Source organism: Peromyscus californicus, unplaced genomic scaffold (assembly GCF_007827085.1).
Source record: "Peromyscus californicus insignis strain IS unplaced genomic scaffold, ASM782708v3 Scaffold_12__1_contigs__length_115047231, whole genome shotgun sequence".
NCBI lineage: Eukaryota > Metazoa > Chordata > Mammalia > Rodentia > Cricetidae > Peromyscus > Peromyscus californicus.
The window spans coordinates 35,884,438-35,906,370 of NW_026294413.1; positions in this window are offsets into that span (position 1 = coordinate 35,884,438).

Consider the following 21,933-nt stretch of genomic DNA (forward strand, 5'->3'; position numbering starts at 1 on the left):
CACCATTTGTTGAAGATGCTTTCTTTTTTCCATTGTATAATTTTAGCTTCTTTGTAAAAAACTCAGGTGTTCATAGTTGTTTGGATTAATGTCAGGGTCTTTGACTCTATTCCATTGATCTATGTGTCTCTTTTTATGCCAATACAAAACGTTTTTTTATTACTACAGCTCTATAGTAGAGATTGAAGTCAGGGATGGCGATACTTCTGGAAGTTACTTTATTGTGCAGGATTGTTTTGGCTATCCTGGGTTATTTGTTTTTCCATATGAAGTGGAGTATTCTTTCAAGGTCTGTGAAAAATTTTGTTGGGATTTTGATGGGGTTCTCATTGAATCTGTAGATTACTTTTTGGAAGATTGCCATTTTTACTATGTTGATACTACCTATCCAAGAGCATGGGAGATCTTTCCATTTTCTGATATCTTCTTCAATTTCTTTCTTTAAAGTCTTAAAGTTCTTGTCATACAGGTATTTCACTTGTTTGGTTAGAGTTATCCCAAGATATTTTATGTTGTTTGTGGCTATTGTTAAGGGTGACATAGCTGAAAGATTTCCTGTGTCCTGCCTGGTCTACAGGCCCTCCGACTCAAGCAAACACAGAGAAGCTTATATTAATTAAAACTGCTCAGCCTTTAGCTCAGGCCTACCATCTACTAGCTCTTACACTTAAACTAACCCATTTCTGTTAATCTATATGTTGCCAAGTATTTCATTGCTTTACCTGTATGCCATTACATACTGCTCCCTGGACAACAGGCTGGTGTCTCCTGACTCAGCCTTCCTCTTCTGAGAATTCTCCTTGTTTGCTTATCCTGATTATACTTCCTACCTACCTACTGTCCAATCAGCATTTTATTAAACCAGTGTACAAAAGCATTATCCCACAGTAGGGTGATGTTTCTCTGATTTCTTTCTCAACCCATTTATCACTTGTATATAGAAGGTTACCTGATTTTCTACACATACTGCTATGCAAGGGGCTGGCTGGACTCTCCTCTCACACTACCCCTTTTCTTTCCATCATTCTCTTAGTTTAACTGTCCTTCCTATAATTCCTACCTGACTACTGGCCAATCAGCCTTTTATTTAACCAGTCCTAGTGACAAACCTTCACAGTATACAAAAGGGTTATTCCACAGCATCTAGACTCTTATCTAAAGAGAGGAAGAGGATTTCACAAATTCAAAAAGATCATTGTATAGAAATGGAAAATTAAAGCAAAAAAAAAGACTAAATAGGAAATATGTTAATGCAGATATACCTTAACAGCATAGCTTTCAGTCTGTGAAGAGTGACCTGGAAGATAAACCAGATTCTTTACACCAAAAATGATATGAGTTCAACCTGGAGGTCAAGCCCTCAGACCTCAGATTCTCCAAAACTAGGTGCAGTTTTGTACACACAGTGATTACCCTGGTGGACAGGTCAGCAGTAAAGAGGAATGCCATCATGTCACTTTATCTGAAAGCTGGGGCCTGGAGACTTCTTTACAGATACCTTACTGTTTGAAACTGACCTACCATGGATTCTGGGCCCAGGGAACAAACAAGATATGGAGCCAAACTGCAAGATTCTCCATCACTGAAGCCAGGCAGTCTTGAGAGGCAGTTTTAGAGAACTGACAACCGGAAAGCTTCATGTACAAGGGAAATGGCATTCTTACTGTGGGTTGCCAGGAGCCAATCTCAGCTGTAAGAACAGTTAGCAAGAAGCCTGCCACGGCCATACAGTTTGTAACCAATATAAGTCTCTGTGTTTACTTGGTCGGGTCTGAGTGACTGTGGGACTGGCGGGTGAGAGAGATTTGTCCTGACTGTGGGCCAGGCAGGAAAACTCTAGCTACACTCCCTCCCTCCCTCCCCCCTCTCTCTCTCGCTCTCTTGCTCTCACTCTCTCTCTCTGTGTGCATGTGTGTGTCTATCTGTCTCTGTCTCTTTCTCTTGATTTTGATTTTCTTGCTGGGTGGGCTGTATACACATAGTATTACAAAAGGTATCTGCTAAAGGTAGCAAAGCTGGATGGTTGAGCTGACTAAGCCCTTTGAAAATGAAGCATTGGATATTAGACATAGGACTGCAGGATTTGTGTTTGCCCTTATTGTATTTGACCAATCTCTTCTTCCTATGCCTTAATTTCTCTCTTTTGGTATTGGAATGTATATCCTGTGACTAGAGTATTTGTTTTTTTTTTTTTTTCAATTTTATTTTACAATGTAGTCACAGTTAAGCCATGGCCCCAAGTCTCATAACATTGAATTACGGATTTTTGAACAATAGAGAAATTAGTAAAAGAGTATGGAGTTATTTGATATTCAAGTTGAACTTAATATGGCTTTCATCATGAGATAATCATGAGCCTTTTGGGGTCATGTATAGAAAAAGGAAGTTTGAATGAAAAAATTTCCACATAGGTAACATATTTGAACATTTACTGACAGTGATGCTATTTCAGAGGGCAATGGAACTTTTAAAAAGAAGATCATTACTGAAGGAACTATACTACTACAGCTAGCTTTGACATTTTAGAGCCTCATGGCTCTTTAATGCACAATATCTTGTTCTTTCTCTCTCTCTCAACTCAGGCTTTCCTTTTCACAATGTGTTTCTTAAATTTTCTCTAAAGTTCTGTCTTACATCAAAATGTAGCTATCAATATATTTTGTTTTCATTCCTTTCAACCTCATGACTTAAACTCAGAGATAGATAATGATGAGGAGGGTTATATTGCAAAAGTTGACTGTAATCTATATTCTAAAGAGTACAAAGAGATATCATGCCTTTATTAGAATCACATGAACAGGTCAATATGTCTTAGGTCTAGAAGATTTATATAGCTAGATTAAATCTATATTAGGTTTTGCCTTAAATTCTAATGATTTGCTAACAGTATAGTAACCAGGAATCTCATGATAAAGAGGCTTTATTCTTTTGTTGCCAATCTCAGTCATAACAGTCTTCTGTATGATTAATTGTGTGACTTTGTATTTTGAGTAATAACATCTTTTCTTATAGATTTTCTTCAAGTAAGATTTTCTAAGTTTGGATCTCTTATCTCGCTCTTACATTAGACAGACTGAAATTCTTCATCCCTGTCTAGGTAGTTTCTACATTCCTGTTCAGCACTGGATAATTATACAGGACAGATCTTCAGAGTTCTTCCACTCTTAGTGTAAGGGATCAGAGTAGGTGGGGAGTATTAAAGCATGATAGAGGGAGAGGGAAATGTGTGGGATGTAAGACAGCAACAGAACCCCTCACTCTGGATCTGGTTGAATCCTTAACAAGGTGAGAAACAAAACGCCAGGAAAATTAACCTACATTATGAAAGTTGTTGATATAGACATAATGTTCCTTTTTCTGTAGATATGTTATATTAAAATGAAGGGTGTTGATGGCAGAGTGCAGTGTTCTCTATTTCTTGCATCCAAATTTTGCTTTTCAACTTCATGGATTTAACATATTTAATGTATATCCCAAGCAACAGACATTAAGCTATGCATTGTATTGAAAAGTTCTAAAGTGATACTAAACAATTGCAAGAGTATAAATAGTAACTTGACTATGTGTTTCAAAAAGCCAAAATAAAGAAGTTTGATGGTTTCATTGTAAAGAAATAGAATAATATTTTTTGGAGCTAAAATATTTTTGTTTGCAGATGACATTATTTTACACATAAAAGATCTAAAACCTAAATCAGACAACTTCTTTATTTTTTATTTGTTTATTAAGAAATTTTTCATTCATTTTATACACCAATCAAAGATCACCCTTTTCCCTCATCCTGCTCCCACAATCTTCCCCCAACCCACCCCCCACTCTTCCCTACAAGAAGGCAAGGCCTCCCAGGGGGAAGTACACCCAGTAGAGGCAAATCCAAGCTCCTCCCCCTGCCTCAAGGCTGCAAGACGTGTCCCATCATAGGTATTGGGCTCCAAAAAGCCCTCTCATGCACTAGGGATGGATTCTGATTTGACTGCCAGGGAGCCCCCCAAGCAGATCAAGCTATAGAATTGTCTTGCCATGCAGAGGTTCTAGTTCAGTCCCATGCAGGCTCCACAGCCATTGATCCAACTTTAGTTAGAACAATATTTTAATTATTAAAATAATTTTCAATGTATAATATAAGATATATAAGTAAATGTGACTAAAAGAAAAAATTGTATTTAATAAGAAGGAAAGGAAGAAGAGAGTCAAGTCCATAAGGAACCAAAGTCCTCTATTTAACTGCATCCAAGTCAGTGAAAGCCTAAAACCTCTCAGTATACAGTCAGAATTTAACATAAAAATATGTAATTATAAAGTCATTGTGTTTTTAAAATCCTGTGGACAGAGCCTGTAGAGTAATTTCAGAACACAGCAGAAATCAATTTCAGAGAGCGTGAAGTGTGCACAAATGATAAAGCAATAAATAAGAACGCTAGAGTTGAAGCCAAACAATATAATGAATAGAATAGAGAACAAAAAAAATGAGCCACTGTGAGAAACTTTCCAACTGTTGCTTTCAAAAGCTCTACCTGGTTGAGATCTGTGGATGCCATATCTAAAAGAATGCTCCATTCTCCTAGGTCATTGTGAGTGTCAAAGGAATGTAGCTCAGACCAAGTCCCTAATAGAAGCTCTGGACTGCCAGTATCATTAAGGTGGAATCCATATCTGTTCGTGTGTCTATCTCACTGTCTGTCTACCCACTCATCCATCCCAGGTTGAAAACCCTGAGTTCTGTAGATTATAAGAGTAAGGAAACTTATCTTATATTGGTAAACCAAATTACACATTTAATATTTAAGCTTATCATACTTCCAAACAATTTTGAAAGAACTTTCATCCTCTAATGCAGAGAATAATTATCTTGTTGTACTATATCTACAAAGGGTTTGGATACTTGTGTGTGAAATTTCTTTTCTGGCTGTCATTACATCAATCTTTAGTTAAGAAGTGGGCAGAAGAAGACCCAAAATAAGATCACTCTTTTAAAGTCATAAAAAATAAGTCAATCCCACTGGTTCCAAATGCTTTCTGAGCTCAATGGGGATAAAATTAATGGAGATGAATAAAAAATTGCCCACAATCTGAAATTCCAAAATAAAAAAGCCAAACACCCACAAAAGTCAAGGATTAACACTGCCATTAACCCCCACCATCCTGAGTTTAGCTGCACTACAGCAGTAGACTCTAAATGCTCCAATCAGTTTCCAGCATTCCAGTCCCAAACGAAAAAATATATATTATATAAAAACTAAAACACAGAACTCTAGCTAATAGACCACTGGAAACTTTGTACTTCTTCTTACTTTTACACTTCAAACCATGTGAGTGAATGCTAGTATTGAGCACATAAAGCCTTCTCTGGATATCCATGTGTGTGTGTTGCGGGGGAGCATTTTCATGACCCCTGTGAACAGCAAAATCCAAGGAAGTTCAAGTCCTGTAGGTGAGCTGGTATAGTGTTTCACATAAATAAAACATGTCTTTTGGTACACAGGTACTTATTTTTGTATGCATTTTATGCATGTTTGTTCATCTACATGTGCGTGTATATTCATAAGGGTATGCATTTGTTCAGAAGGCTAGAGATTAACCTCTCTTTTTTTTCTCAGTAGTTCTCCAACTTATATTTGGAGACAAGACTCTCACTGTACCAGGAGCTCACAGAATAGGTTACCTGGACAGCATGTTCCAATGATTCACCTGTCTCCAATCATTAGGTCTACAGAGAACACTACACACTCTTTTGTGTCAGTGCTAGGTATCTAAACACAGGTTTTCATGCTTTTACAGCAAGGACTATACTGCTGGAGCCAATTCTCTAGTCTTACTCTCCATATTTAAAAACATCTTTAGGAGATTTATAGTAATTGGTGCCATGTGAATAAGTACATGCTATATTTTAGAAAATAATTACAATAAAAGTTGTTCCAAAGTTAAATATGGATGAAATTATAAGCTGTATTTTCAACTCCCCTCTGGTTAAATCCATAGATTTATTGCAGATACAAAGACAATTCATATTATAAAATAACAAGGATTCAAAACATGTTAATATGTTTTCATTCTCTAACAATACTGTTAGGAACCTGAAGACAATTGAGAAACTATGATAAAGGAATAGATTATTGAATGCTGTAATTGGAAACATGATTTTTTATGTTAAAAAAAATAATAATAGGCCGGGCGGTGGTGGCGCACGCCTTTAATTCCAGCACTCGGGAGGCAGAGGCAGGCGGATCTCTGTGAGTTCGAGGCCAGCCTGGTCTCCAAAGCGAGTACCAGGAAAGGCGCAAAGCTACGCAGAGAAACCCTGTCTCGAAAAACCAAAAAAAAATAATAATAATAATAATAATAATAATAATAAATAAATAATTCCTTTTTTTGTGTCTGTGCTTACAAGCCCTAGAAAAGATATAATTAAGAGAATATTTGTTTTCAAAGGAAGCTCCATGATATGTAAAAAATAGTGGGGCCTTTCAATTATTGGTAAATTGTATGTTATTTTCTCTGAAGTATAGAAACTTTAAAGATTCTTTTTTGGGATTGTATAATTTTCTTTATAACAATAAAAATATTTTTGTATTAGTTATCTAATTTGAAAATATAATTAAGATAATAACTCATTGTAGTTCTATGGTCACCATCAAGAATACAAAAGACTTGAGTTCTTTATATATTTTGGAAATCAGCTCCCTGTTACATGTGGGGATCTTTTCCTATTCTGGTGGCTGCCAGTTTGTCCTGCTTATGGTGTCCTTTGACTTACAAATGTTTTTCAGTTCCACAAGGTCCCATTTACTAACTATTGATCCCAGTTCTGAACTATTGGTGTTTTGTACAGGAAGTTGTCTCCTGTGTCAGTGTACTAAAGGCTATTTTCCACTTTCTCTTCTCTCAAGTTCAGTGTAACTAGATTTATGTTGAGATTTTTTTTTATCCACTTGAACTTGAGTTTTGCACATAGTGATAGGTATGATTTGACTTGTATTCTTCTGCATGCTGATATTCAGTTATACCAGCACCATTTGTTGAAGATGCTTTCTTTTTTCCATTGTATAATTTTGTCTGTTTTGTTAAAAATGATGTGCCCATAGGTGTGTGGATTTGCATCTGTGTCTTCAATTCGATTCCATTGATCCACCTGTCTGCATTATGTTAGAACCATACAGTTTTTTCTCCTATCGCCCCGTATCAGAGCTTGAAATTTGGGATGGTGATACCTCCAGAACTTCTTTTATTTTACAGGATTGTTTTAGCTATTCTAGATTTTTTGTTTTTCCATATGAAGTTGAGTATTGTTCCTTTAAGGTCTGTAAACAATTGTGTTGATTTAAATGGGAACGGCATTGAATCTTTAGATTTCTTTTGGTAAGATGGCCATATTTGAGAAACTAGACATCAAGAACCCAAATAATACAATTAAAAAATGGAATACAGTTCCAAACAGATAATTGACAACAGAAGAATCTCAAATGGAGGAGAAACACCTAAAGAAATGTTCCGCATCCTTAGCCATCAGGTAAATGCAAATCAAAATGACTTTGTGATTCTACCTTACACTGTTGTTGGACTTTCCTTTGGGCCACCAGCTCAACAGAAAAAAAAAAAGACATGGAGACTTGTTATAAAGAAAGCTTTGTCTTAGCTTAGGCTTTTTCCAAACCAGCTCGTATAAACTTAAATTAATTTTCTTTTATTAATCTATATTCTTCTATGTGGCTGTTACCTTTCCTCTGTGTCATATTTTGGACTTCTTCAGTGTCTTGTTGGCATCTCTTGTGCACCTAAATTTATCCCAAGTTTTTCTCTCTCTGCTTGGAAGTCCTACCTAGTCTCTCATGACTAGTGATTGACCATTTGCCTCTTTTTAAAACCAATCACAACTACACATCTTAACACAGTAAAAAACAAATATTCCACAGCATTTATCCCTTTTTGTCAAAATAGAAAAGGAAAGGTTTTTAACTCTAACACATTAAAACTATGTACAATATGAATAATTATCAGGTAAGAATTACATTTAGAATGCCTAGCCAATTTGTAATTAGCAGTTTTGTAGAATAAATTCTATTATCTATCCTATCTTGGTGAGTCCAAATTTTTATACCTAAAACACTTTGTATCATTGCTTGTATTACCAAACTGTCTTTTTAGACCTTAAAACATTTTCTTAGATAAATAACTTAATTTTTTATGTCTCTTACCCTTATACACTTTATACCTCTTTTATGAGGTTTTTTTTTTTTTTCTGAATTTGGTAACAGATAAAGCTTTAAGAATAACTATCTAGTCATCAACTCTATCAGAGACCCAAGAATGACATGTTCATGATTAAACAAGAATTGCAGAACAAACACCTTCCAAAACTATAGAAACAGCAGAGACATCTTATTGCCTAGAGAGACACTCAAGGTTTCTCTGAAATGTTGGGGTATCCATCTTTGGCCTATGAGCCTAGAATATCTGACAGATTTTTCTGTGAAGCAAGAACTTTTGAAGAACTGTCCTACCTTTTCTTGGCAAAGTTTGGTGGTCACCTTCTTTTGTGTGCTGCTTGCCAAATTTAGACAGCATACTGTCAGCAGTCAAGGCCAGGGCAGTTTCTTGTACAGTGACTAACTTTGCCACAATGAAAGCAAACTCCATATGGAGGTTCTTCAATGCCCATCATGTTCTCTGATGTAGATTGGTGCTGCTAGGAACAGACATATTTCACTGTCATGAAAATCCTTATGTTTTTAAAACATAATAAATGCCATATTCTGTAGATCTTTCAAGTGTTTGAAGACCACATATCTATCTAAAACATTATCTCTGTTTGACATTGAAAACATACCAAATATAACTGTAAGTTTGACTGTTATAGATGACTAAAACTACTAACCTGCATTTGTTAATTATACACTACATTTTTAAATGAGCTGCATAGGTACAATACCTTAAAGGAGAGTGGAAACATATATGTATATATATATATATATATATATATATATATAGAGAGAGAGAGAGAGAGAGAGAGAGAGAGAGAGAGAGAGAGAGAATGTTATAACAAAATAACTTTAAATTTGTTTCAATATACAAAATACCATACCAATGTAAAGTATTTGAGATTAATAGTTGTTTTTTTAGTATAAAATAATAATCTACCCTTTCATTCTATCATTTCTATACCCCATTTTGTCTTTTCAGAAATAGATCCTTAAATCTAACTTCCTTTGCTTAGTTTTTTTTCTGACCATGACCAGCAACAACATGCAACCAACCCCTCTAAATGATGATAAAAATCTATAACCCAAAGAACTACCCAAAATCACACACTCCACCTCTTGGGATGTGGGCATCATGTTTTCTAAACTGCTTCCTGTTGCCTGGGGGTGACAGAAATTTTATGGGACCCTGAGAAATTTGGAATAATGGTCAAATAATGGTCAAGTTCTAGGTGAGATAGCTGTATTGTTTTTATTTAGTCTCTCTCTGATGGGAAAGTGTAGAGCTTATCTAAAGTCTAGGCTATAGTAATCTGTCAGACTGGACCATCTCAGCTAGAAGTCTGAATTTGTTATGGATACAGAATTTGTAATAAAATGAAATAGAGACATTCTGAAAGGATGGATCACCTGGGCTACTTGTCTTTATTGGTGCCTTGTCTGGTCCTTTTTTTCTGAAAACACACAACCTTTTAAAGCTAATATATATATATGTATTAACACAAGTGTGTAATGTGCATTGTGCTAAAGATGATTCTCTGCTCTGTGTTTTAGCAGGTAAAAGACATTTGTCAACTTAATAAGTCTATTTGGACTGTATAACCAAACTGTAATATAAGTCTCCATCCATGTCGTATGAAAAGGTAGCATGTAATAAGTCATGAGGACTTTGTACCCAACAAGATTTATCATGTCTCATCCAGTCTCAGAGCTGTTCCTGTAGTAAAGGGATAAGAATATATGTTACCTGCCTTTTAGCTTTTCTTGGTTTCTTTCTTCATGATTGTAGCCAAGATTTTCAGGAGATCTTCCCTAATCAAATCTGACTTGTATTAATTTTAGAGAAATCAATAACTTTTTGTTTTCTATGTAAACAAAGGTATACCCTCTCTCCCAACACAATATATTTCTAGACTTCTATTCTGAAGTTAAGACATATTTAAAATACATAGGATGGTTTAATTTAGCAGTTTTTTTTTCTGCAATCCAACGCCTCTCAGCAGCGTTTGCACTTAGCTCATCAATACTCAAGAAATTCAAAGTCAACAAAGCTCCATACAGGATCCAGATGCCCTGTGTATGTCCCATCCTTAAGTGACCTTTACTTTTTACGTTACTTTACTCTTTATTTAAAGACTTTATTATTTTTGAACTAATTTTTTCTATGACTGTCTATACCAATTTTTTATTACATTAGCACCTAAGGACATTTTTAAGCATGTTGTTTCTGTTAAGAAGTTGTATCACTCTGGATCTGGCTTTGCTAAGTGCCTGCATTATTCTCTGACCACATGAGCCAAAGCTTTAACTACTAGGTGTTGGATAGGCCCCTCCACCAGGTGGATAGATTAACACATGGCAGTTGGTTCTGCCCACTCCTCCACCCTGCCACCCCTACCCCACCCACCCACCCAACCCCAACCTAATGGTCCCAGATGCTCCTAACCATCCCAGCTCTGGGAAGCTGCTGTGTCCAACCTCTGACATGTGGCAGGCATTTCTAACTGCTCTCATACCCAAGTAGTGTGCAGGTTGCTCAAGTACTTGGTGGTATTAAAGGGGTTGTGCCTTTGTATACCACAAGCATCAGGTCTGCTTGAGAGATGGAGGTCTCTGGGAAGCCGCAACTGACTCTTGGAAGCGGTGTCTGAGTCCACATTCAAAACTTATTTTTTTTAGCCTTCCTAGGCGCTATGTGGATTTACATGTCATGCATTGGACACCAAATGTAGTTGGACTTTTGGGATGCTAGCTCACAGATAATGGTATAGAGACTTATTATTACTTATGGAATGTTGGCCTTAGTTTTGGCTTTTTTCAGCTTATTCTGATAACTTAAATTAACCTGCTTTTATTAATCTGTGTTCTGCCATGTGGCTCTGTTACCTCTCCTGTGTACTGTATGTCCAACTCCTCCAGTGTCTCAATGTTGTCACTCAAGTACCTAGATTCATCTATATTTTCTCCTGCAAGACTATTGGACATTCTGCTCTTTATTAAACCAAAAACAGTGACACATATTCAAACAGCATAAACAAATATTCTACAACATTAAACCTGTCAGAATGGCTAAGATTGGAAACACAATTGACAACACATGCTATAAATAATGTGGAGTAAAGGAAACACTCCTCTCTTGGTCGTGGAAGTGCTAATTTGTACAGCCACAATGGAAATCAAATTTAGGTTTCAATTTCTCAGAATATTGGGAAATATTTGTCTTTTTCCTACATTTATACTTGGTTTCATTGATGTTAAAAACACCAATTTTCTACTTCCATATACTTGCCTTCAAATTCCATGATATCATCATTTTAACAGCTGAGTAATATTCCATTGTGTAAATGTATCCCATTTTCTTTATCCATTTCTCAGTTGAGGGACATGCAGGTTGTTTCCAGGTTCTGGCTATTACAAATAAAGCTGTTATGAATATAGTTGAGCAAGTGTCCTTGTGGTATGGTGGAGCATCATTTGGGCATATGCCTATGAGCAGCATAGCTGAGTCTTGAGTCCATTCTCAATTTTCTGAGAAATCACCATTGCAAAGTGTCTGTACAAGTTTACACTCACACTAACAATTGAGGAGTGTTCCTCTTGCTCCACATCCTCCCTAGCACAAGCTGTCATTTGAGTTTTTGATCTTAGCCATTCTGACAAGTAGAATCTCAGAGTGATTTTGATTTGCATTTCCCTGATGGCTAAGGATGTTGGACATTTCTTTAGGTGTTTCTCTTCCATTTGAGATTCTTCTCTTGAAAATTCTCTATTTAGGTTTCAAGAACATTGAAAGGTTCACAAAGAACTATGTATTGAGCCATTTAGATACTAAAGTATTTTTTAGAGTATTTTTTAATGACATTTTATTGCTGTAGCAATACAAATACACTCAATTAGAAAATGAAACATACGAATACTGAGATAAATGAGGTGAGTAAATTTAAGTTTGAGTTTAGGCTCTTCCTTAATAGTATTAAAACATATTTTTATATTATTTTATAAATCAATAACTGACTCATATTCCACATAATTGTGTAACATATTTTGGAGAAACTAAAATAAAATCTCAAGAAATGAGTTCAATAAACAAGAGGATGCTCTGCAGACTGCCATTTCATTTCTGCTGGGCAGTTAGTTTGCTGAAACATAATTAATTCAACAGATTTCTGGGATCTAATATTTTGTCATTTAGTGAAGATAAAGATGTTACATAAGATGGTACAAACAGTTCAATATCAGCACACTGTTTTGTTGTACTTGTCAGATATGCTAAAATCACACATTGTACCTTGTTTTTGAAATTTCTCCCAGATCACATTTTGCTGATAGTTGTGGAGGGATTGAGAATGGCACTAAATATTTAATAAAAATAGCAATAAGACACACTGTATTATAGTTTGTTGTATGTGAGGCTATGATAATCCATTAGCAGATTAAAGTAAACATAAATTACATTGAATTCATATACACATTTTAAATTTGTTTTACTAATTATCTTAAACATTGTATCAATTCTATACAAGTGCATGAATGGTTAATTAAATGATAAAATATTGCTGTTCTGTTCATAAGGACAAATAGCTTGCAAATTTAGCACATTTCAAAATCAAACATGTAAAACTTGAGTAAAACAGACGATAATATTTTTTAAATTATCTTAAGCATTTTGTTTTCTTTAGTTAAGTGTTCTTTTAAGTATAAGGAAATGATTGCTAAAATTAATTTTTTTTCAACACAGGATTAAGCTATTCAATACATCCATTAACATTTATACCTTTTAAAATAATGTGATTGATGATATGAGAAAATCTCCCAACCTTTGTCATTTGCCAAGAAAGCCAAATAATGTTCAGGTTCTATAATTGTATTTTAGAAATACCAAACTAATTAATTTTCATTAACAATTGCATTTACTCATAATTCCTGCCATGTCCAGATTAAACACTTATATTTTGAGGTCAAGCTTTATGATTAAGTTAACATGCCACCTTTGAAAGTGTTGCTATAGCAACTTTAAAATTATACTGATTAAGGGAAGCTGTCTAGATTCTACAGTAACTCAAAGAAATAAAACTATGAAAGATACTGAGGAAAAAATCAGCATTAAGTAAATATTAATCTGTAACTGTGTGAAACAGGAATCAATAATTTTAAAGTAAATGGATAGATTTTAGTAATATAAAGGTAATCTAAGGGACTGGATTTAGTTTGACAGCAACAAACTCTGATTTAATCAGCTGGTTGTGTCAGTCTGTGGTTTGGGCACGCACTGATAGACCAGATTGAATAGTTGAAACAAGCATTTGGAGGCATTAGTTAATATTCAGGTTTTTTTGGTTCCAACATTATGGAATTTTCCCAAAATTCTTAATTAATAAAGCAATTAGCTAGATGTAGAATCTTATCATACTGCCTAGACTTGTTTGCAACTCCTGTGTCTCACATCACAAACTATTCACTAATATTAATAGAGGAGCACACTTTGTATTTCATGTGCATGTAACATGTACATATAGAGATATATATGCAGATACATTTTATCAATGCTTATGAACACATTTATAGCTCAGATGAAGGTATTGATGTCATCTTTCAAATTTATTCATCCATCAAGGTACCAACTTGTTGATTCAGAGATAGTAATGTATTGAATTTGACAAGTGAATTGATAAGACCTCTAATAAAAGCACAGTTCACTGTAGTCACATTACGCTACAAAATGAACAGTTCCCTTTGCATAGCTCTGGAGAAGAATACATAATTCATGACACTAGATACTAACCTAGAAGCAATGAATATTCATAGTTTAAAGTTGAGAAGGTAGGCATGCTTCATTTTTGCCATTATCTTCCTTAACTTGCTCAGTATAATTTTACATAGTACTTTTCCTATATTTTTGGTTGTGAGCCTAGCCTTTAACGGCTGAGCCATCTCTCCAGCCCAGATAGTACTTTTCCTAATCAGTCAGCTTGTACTAATACTATAGCTAAAATTATAATTTTCTAAAGCCTTTGTACTATTGCTTAATATATTGTGAATTGGTCTGGCTTATCTTTCTCTAGCACTTCAGCTCTGAATGTTGTCCTGTCCCTAAAACATTAAATATAATATTGCACATGCGTTTATACCATTTCCAAAATTCAAATATATTTAACTATGTAATTTTATATTCTATTCCATTCTACAAATATTTATGAAGCATTTAGTAAAGTATCACTATGCATATTTGTATATTACATATGTGATGATTTTATACAATATATAAATAGTCATTTTTGCAATTTCCTTCAATTAATTCTTAAAGATATTTTATATTAAAAATATTTGTGAAGTATTTTAAGCTATAATTAAACATACTTACACTATGGAAAACAAATGAAAACACAAACAAGAAAGACCAAAGAGGGAACACCTTCCCTGATCCCACATCCCTGATATAACTTCTTTCTTCTCCCTCTGTGTATCTTGGTCATCTTCTCAATGTTCTATGTTTTCTCATTAGATAAGTGTTATTATGAACTGTGTATTATGTACCACCTACTATAACCTTTCACATGGCAGCAGTTTATATATACATTCAGAAACCAATTAATATTCTCTGCACTGACATATCAATAAACACATCTAATTATCACTTCATACATTTGCAACCTAACATTGTGATTAGGACTGAGAGGAGTGGAATGATGGGAAAGAGCAATTGGGATGTACTGAAAACAGTAAATTAAAAAATATAAAAAAATTAAACCCTGCAAGCAGCCATGTTCAAATCATGTAGATGTAGTATTACACTTGTGTATTTCTAACAGCTATAATTTTATTAGTAATTTATAGTTGTAAATTTTTCCAGAACCACATTTATCACACATTTAAGTATCCTAATAAGAACTGCCGAATGTACACTAATAAAATAAAATAGTCCAAGTTAAAACTAATAACCTAAATATTTCAGTACATGATTAACTACTACAACATGGTACAAATGTAGTTCAAAACACTGATATAGAAAACTGAAAAATATCTCTCTCTTTCCCTATTCCCCACCCCTGTGTGTGTATGTGTGTGTGTGTGTGTGTGTGTGTGTGTGTGTGTGTGTGTGTGTGTTTGAGTAGTATATTTTTATTCTCTTTTCTGATCTTTTAATTCCTCTGAAAAAGCAAACAAACAAAATAAACCAGAAAAAATTAGAGAAATAGAATGGAGACTTGACGATTATTAGATGTTATTTTGGTAAATCTGTTAGTATTGAGGTCACATTTTGTAGCAAATTATAGCACTACAAAAGTAATTGCTATAATATGTCGATGTATAACTTTGTTATTATTATTATTATTATTATTACATATAAACCACAAATCTCTAATGACCAATCATTCTGTTGTAGTAAGAAATTAGATGGTACATGTTTTGTTGTTGTTTTAAACATAAATATCAATTGTTGATCACACAAGTTTCTACTTAAACCTCTGCTGAATGTACCAGTCTCTGTTGACTCCCCATGGGAGGCCATACCTTGTAGGAGGAGGGAATGGAGGGTGGGGTTAAGGGGGAAGGCTGGAGGGTCAGGAGGAGGGAAGTGAGGGTGATCTGTGGTTGGTGTGTAAAATGAATAAAATATTCCTTAATAAAAATATATTCTAATTACTAATCATATATCTGTGCTCAGTATTCTTTATGATGAAATAATAGATTCTCCCTCCCAAGCTCAATTCTCAGGAAAAAAAGAGAAAGGAGAAGCAAAGGCAGAATGGAATAATCCAATCATCATCTCTACAGTTGTTTGACATTGTTCAATACCACAAAATGTCTGAAGTTATTTCACACATTGGAATTACCACTTTATTATGTCCTTCCAGGGAAGATGGAACTTGTTTCTTTGCCTTGCTCACAGCGGTAAATATCAAAATGAGAACTGCAAAACTAAGTCGAGAGTTTTTGATGTTATCTCAATAATGTTGTATATCTTGATCATGAATTATGGTTATCCACAGTTAGGAAATATATCTGTTAGAAATAATTGTATTTTAGTCTAAGTCAAAAGTTGTAGTAAATGATAGAATTGTATTTTCATTTCTTTCTTTTTATTGATAACATGTCTCAAATTGGCTTTTCTGGTGTTTTTAGTGTCAGAGAGTTATAAGCCTGTTTCTAGAAGACTGACAATAAATAAGTAAATGTCCTTAGCCTCCGAACACACAATAATGTCACTCTCTTTGTTTCCAAAATCACAAAGCAAATGAATTTTCTTTTCATAATATTGAGCAAAATTAGACGTCTTCTAAAATTGTAACTTTGTCACCAGAACTCAGAATGCAGTTTCAAGTAGCTTACATGCTAAATGTGGCAGGCAAAACAACTCATAAAATGTCTACATTGTAATCCCTGAAACTTTTGAAAATGTAATTAAATTTACAGACTTTGAAATGGAACATTTTTCTGTAATATCCATCTCTTACATCAGCCCTATCTATTCACTTGAGTTTTCAAAGGCAGAGAACGTTCTTGACTGGAGACATAAACAAGGTAGAGATGGAATTGTTAGAGAGATTCAGTTTCTAAATCCACCCTGATGGTTTTAAATTGGGGGGGCAAAAGGAAGTTTCTAGTAAAACCTTTTAGGGACACAATAATCCAGTAAATAGGGTCTCAGTCCTACACCGACAGTGCACTGAGTTGTTCAACAATCTAAACGAGACTGGAAGTCTGTTAGTGTCACAACCTCAGAAAAAGAACATGATGTTAGCAATAGCACATTTCACCTGTGACACTAAGCAGAGGAAACCCACTCTGTTCCCTTCTGATAATACAAAAATGTTAATTTTCAGCCACAAGTTACTAAAAATATTATGACATTAAAACAGGATAGAATTTCACTAATTTTAAGAAGTTATAATAAATTCCTGAACATTAATTTCTACTTCTCTATATCAATAAAAATGCCGAACTATATAAAAGGGAAAAATGCTGTGGGATGGTCTGTATGTCAAATGTGTTGCTGATTGGTCAATGAATAAATCACTGATTGGCAGTGGCAAGGCAGGAAGTATAGGCAGGACTAACAGAGAGAAAAATGGAGAGAACAGGAAGCTGGAAGGGGAGACACTGCCAGCCGCCATCAGGACAAGGAAGATGTAAAGTACCGGTAAGCCACAAGCCACGTGGCAAGGTATAGATTAATAGAAATGGATTAATTTAAGCTGTAAGAACAGTTAACAAGAAGCCTGCCACAGCCATACAGTTTGAAACCAATATAAGTGTCTGTGTTTACTTGATCGGGTTTGAGCGGCTTGGGACTGGCGGGTGAGAGAGATTTGTCCTGACTGTGGGCCAGGCAGGAAAACTCTAGCAACAGAAAAATCTTCCAATCCCACTCTAATTTGCAGAAGTACAGAACTGCGATATTGTTTTTCAATAACTACAATCCTAATTACAAAGATTATCCACATTATGATTTTGTATGTTGACTAAATTAAATTAAACTGTAAGATGATTAAATATGAGCACTCACAAGGTACCAAAAAGAATATCTAATGCTGTTAGAGCAGCTTCATGAGACTATGTTGAATACTTCTGGGTATTTTTACATTTAGTAAATGAGGGCTTTTCAGAAACACATACCTATGCTGTGCCTAAAAAGTGAAAGAAGTGAAACATCCAAATGACAGGTGCAGAAATGAGACTGTGGCAAGGAACATACTCAATAAGCAAAGGAAAAATCGTTCTCCATCAACAATTTTAATTTTCTTAATTTTATTACCAACATTACACTTGATTTGTAAACAAAGTTATGCTCATCTTTGTGCACATGGATTAGTAGAATCAAGAATACTGACAATGATAAGGAAAAATTACCTAAGCTTGATAGGTGTGGTGGTATTGTGTTCTCCAAAATATTGTGCACCCTAATAAACTTATCTGGGGTAAAAGAACAGAACAGCCACTAGATACAGAGGCTAGAAAATGGTGACATTCACACCTTTAATCCTAGCATTCCAGAGGCAGAAATCCCTCTGGATCTCTGTGAGTTCAAGGCCACATTGGAAATAGCCAGGCATGGTGACACACACCTTTAATCCCAAGAAGTGAGCCTTCAACCCCAGGGAGTGATGGCAGAAGGCAGAAAGATATATAAGGCATGAAGACCAGAAACTAGAAGCTTTTGGCTGGTTAAGAATTCAGGGTTTTGAGCAGCAGTTCAGCTGAGATCCATTCCGAATGTGGACTCAGAGGCTTCCAGTCTGAGGAAACAGGATCAGCTGAGGAACTGGCAAGGTGAGGTAGCTGTGGCTTGTTCTGGTTCTCTGATCTTCCAGCATTCACCCCAATAACTGGCCTCAGGTTTGATTTTATTACTAATACCTGTTAAGGTTCATGCTACAGATAGGTATATAGCACATGTGAAAGAGTAAAGGAATAGCTAATAGAAAAATAGAGAAGAAATTACAGTAGCCAAATACCAAATTATGTTTTAGTCAAGAATATTTTGATGTTTTCTCTAAAGAAAGTAAATATAATTTCAAAAATCCCACCCCCAAACACTTAACCACATATTTATTTATTTAGTTTATTTAATTTAAAAAAGATCTTAGTCCTAATTACACATCAACATTACAGTAATTTTCTCTAAAAATAAGACCATTGTTAGTTTCACAGCTCTTTGAGCAGTTTGTTGAGACATCATAACACAGTGGCTGTTCTGACTATGCATTCAGATCAAGGCAGAATCCTTAATTCCCATAAGCCCTCTTTCTGATTTTTGTTCAACCAAGATTTAAAATATCTAAAATCACACACTTCACAATCTTTATAAACATATTATAGCTTTGTGGTACAACTTTAATGCTTGCAAAGTTCTTTTGTTTCTATTTAAAGACAAGCGCTTAGGGATTTCATGCTTGTAATATATAGTAAGATTTATGTAACACGTAGTCAGTATTTTATATCAGCTAACTAATTTGTTCAGAGTTTAAATAAAGTTGATAAGAAACTTTATTAAGTCATAGCTCAAATATTTGAAAATCTTAAATTCAGAATGCTCTCAACATTAAACATATATTTCCAAAATTTTTGTCTACTCTAACAATAATGTGAATTTGCTGCTATTTATATCTTTTTCAACATTTTGATTACTTTTCATGGAGGTCATTCTTCCTAGGACTTGATAGTATCTCACTGATTTGAGAGATATTTCAGCAGTTGGTGACATTGTGCATTTTTCATGTATCTATGTTCAATGGGTATGTCTTCTTTTAACAGCTTTTGATTACATGAAATGATGAGTTTTATGGCTTATTCCTTTTGTTTATCCATTGTGAACACATTCTGTTTTAATTTTTGCCAGGACTAACATCAGAACTTAACAATATACATCCCACTCTGCATAAAACATCAGTGCTTATTCTTCTGTGTAGTTGTACAATTAGTAGCTTCCAAGGTTCACCTTGGTGAAAAGTGATTTACTAACATTATCTAACTTGTGAAATGCAGTCAAATGAGCTATTAAGGAGCCAAAATAAATTAATGTGTTAGAAAGAATAAACATAACTACAAAGGAAAACCCAGCTCTTTACTGTTATTCTTGAATTGTAGACTGGACCACTAATGTGAATTTAATTATTTACTCAGTCAATGAGTAATTCCAAAAAAAAGACAATAAAATTGATAGCTTATAATCAATAGAAATGTATTTGTGACTGTTCTTGGACCTGAAAGTCCTGAATCAGTACATCACAGTTGATTTCTAATTAAGTCTCAACTTTTAATCATCTTATCACTGTATTCTCACAGAAAATGAGGAAAGATGAGGGAATTCTCAGTAATAAAGATTACAAGAGAACTAATCTCATTTTGATGAACCTTGTTTAAAAATCTAAGTTTACATCTCCTAATACTATCAATTGAGAGGAAGACAGAACTTTCAATCTATGGCAGATATATTTTGTTCTTTTTTTTAACTTTTAATATGTGTGTACATATGTGTGTGTATGCTTGTCTTCATCTCTCCACTGTTGGGATCACAAATTCATGCCACCATGCACAGATACACATATTTCTCCCAGCCGGAAAGAAACTCAGGTGTTAATGCCTTGGACACCAATACTCCATCAACTGAGCAGCCACCCAGTTCTGCTTTTAAATGTTATTTGTCTCTACTGTGGGTTTTTTTTTTTTCATGTTTGTTCTTCGCTTCATTATTTCCAGACTGTTTCTTTTATCCGTCTCTCTATATAATATTTCATGTATTAGGCTGTTTGCCAGCATTTGACTGTTCTTTAATGAATGTTAATGAAATCAGTTGAACTTTCTCCCTGAACATTTTGCTTCACTAATATGCACATATTAATTTGTCACATTTGTTCTTGATGAGAAATATCACTTCTGTAAGATTAAAAATAATTTGGATGTCCTTAATTTTATTATTTCAATATTTTCAGCAAAATCTTTTTAAATTCATGTAGTTAATTTAAAAATGTTAATTTTGTGTTGGTGAATTTGCATTGTACTGTAATTCTGAATTAGTATAACCTTATGTGATTTAAAATAAAATTTTAGGTAGAGGAGCAAATCTTTAGAATTTCTAAGTAATTATTTCAATGCGAAGATAATTGCGTTTATTTATTAAATTGTCATGATTTCCTGTTTGATTTAAAAAAATTTTAACATAAACATTCACCTACTATACACAGACACAGACACACATACACTCTCTCTCTCTCTCTCTCTCTCTCTCTCTCTCTCTCTCACACACACACACACACACACACACACACACACACACACACACACTTATTACATAATGTTTTCAGTATCACGCAACTTTCCTTTGATTAAATTTCCAAATAAATGTTATGCAGAATGGTATATGTGGTCAACATTACTATTCTGTGTTAGTCTCTCACTCTATTTTCCTGTTGTGTGATAATATTTCCGTTTGGGGGTAGCTAGGAATATCTTGCTGAGATAGTGAGATCTGTACCTAGTGTTTCCTGTTTCTTCTCACCATTAAAGAATTTAGAAAAGGGGCTTAAAGAGGAATTATGAGAGGACAGTCAAGGCATGACAATGTGTCTTTAGTGTCCTTAACTGAGTTGCCACAGTCAGGGTTTTTTATAGCACATATTATGAGAACACATTAATGCAAGACAATAAAATAATTATTTGTAATCTCTCTATATTTTTCAAGCAATGTCTGAATCCAAGCCCTAGAGATCTGGCCTGTGTTATTTCATCACATACACAAATATTGTAAATATCAAGGAGAGATTTTTAAATTCACAGATTGAATTATGGAATATTCATAATCAGTGATAATTTCCTCATTAATCACAAAGTTGAATATGTAAATATTAGTGTATTTTGTTTGAATTTACATTAAACAGTTTTGTATATAATCAATCCATTTCACTTGCCTTCATCAATAGTTCCAGAACTAATACTAATATATCTTAGGCTGTAGATGTAGCTCCATTGGCAGAGTCATTTCCTTGCATGCAGAAAGTTCTACTTTGATCACTGGTTTGTATAAAATTGGGCATGGTGGCAGAGATCTCTACTTGGGAGGTATAGGCAGAAGAACAAGAAATTAAAGGTCATCCTTGGTGCCATGATGAGTTTAAGGCAAGACAATAGTACATAAAATCCTGTCTCTAAAAATTAATAACAAATATTTGGTACAATTCAGCCTCAGAGATAACCTTAAAATAAACATTTTCAGAAATTTCCATGGCTTCATTACATT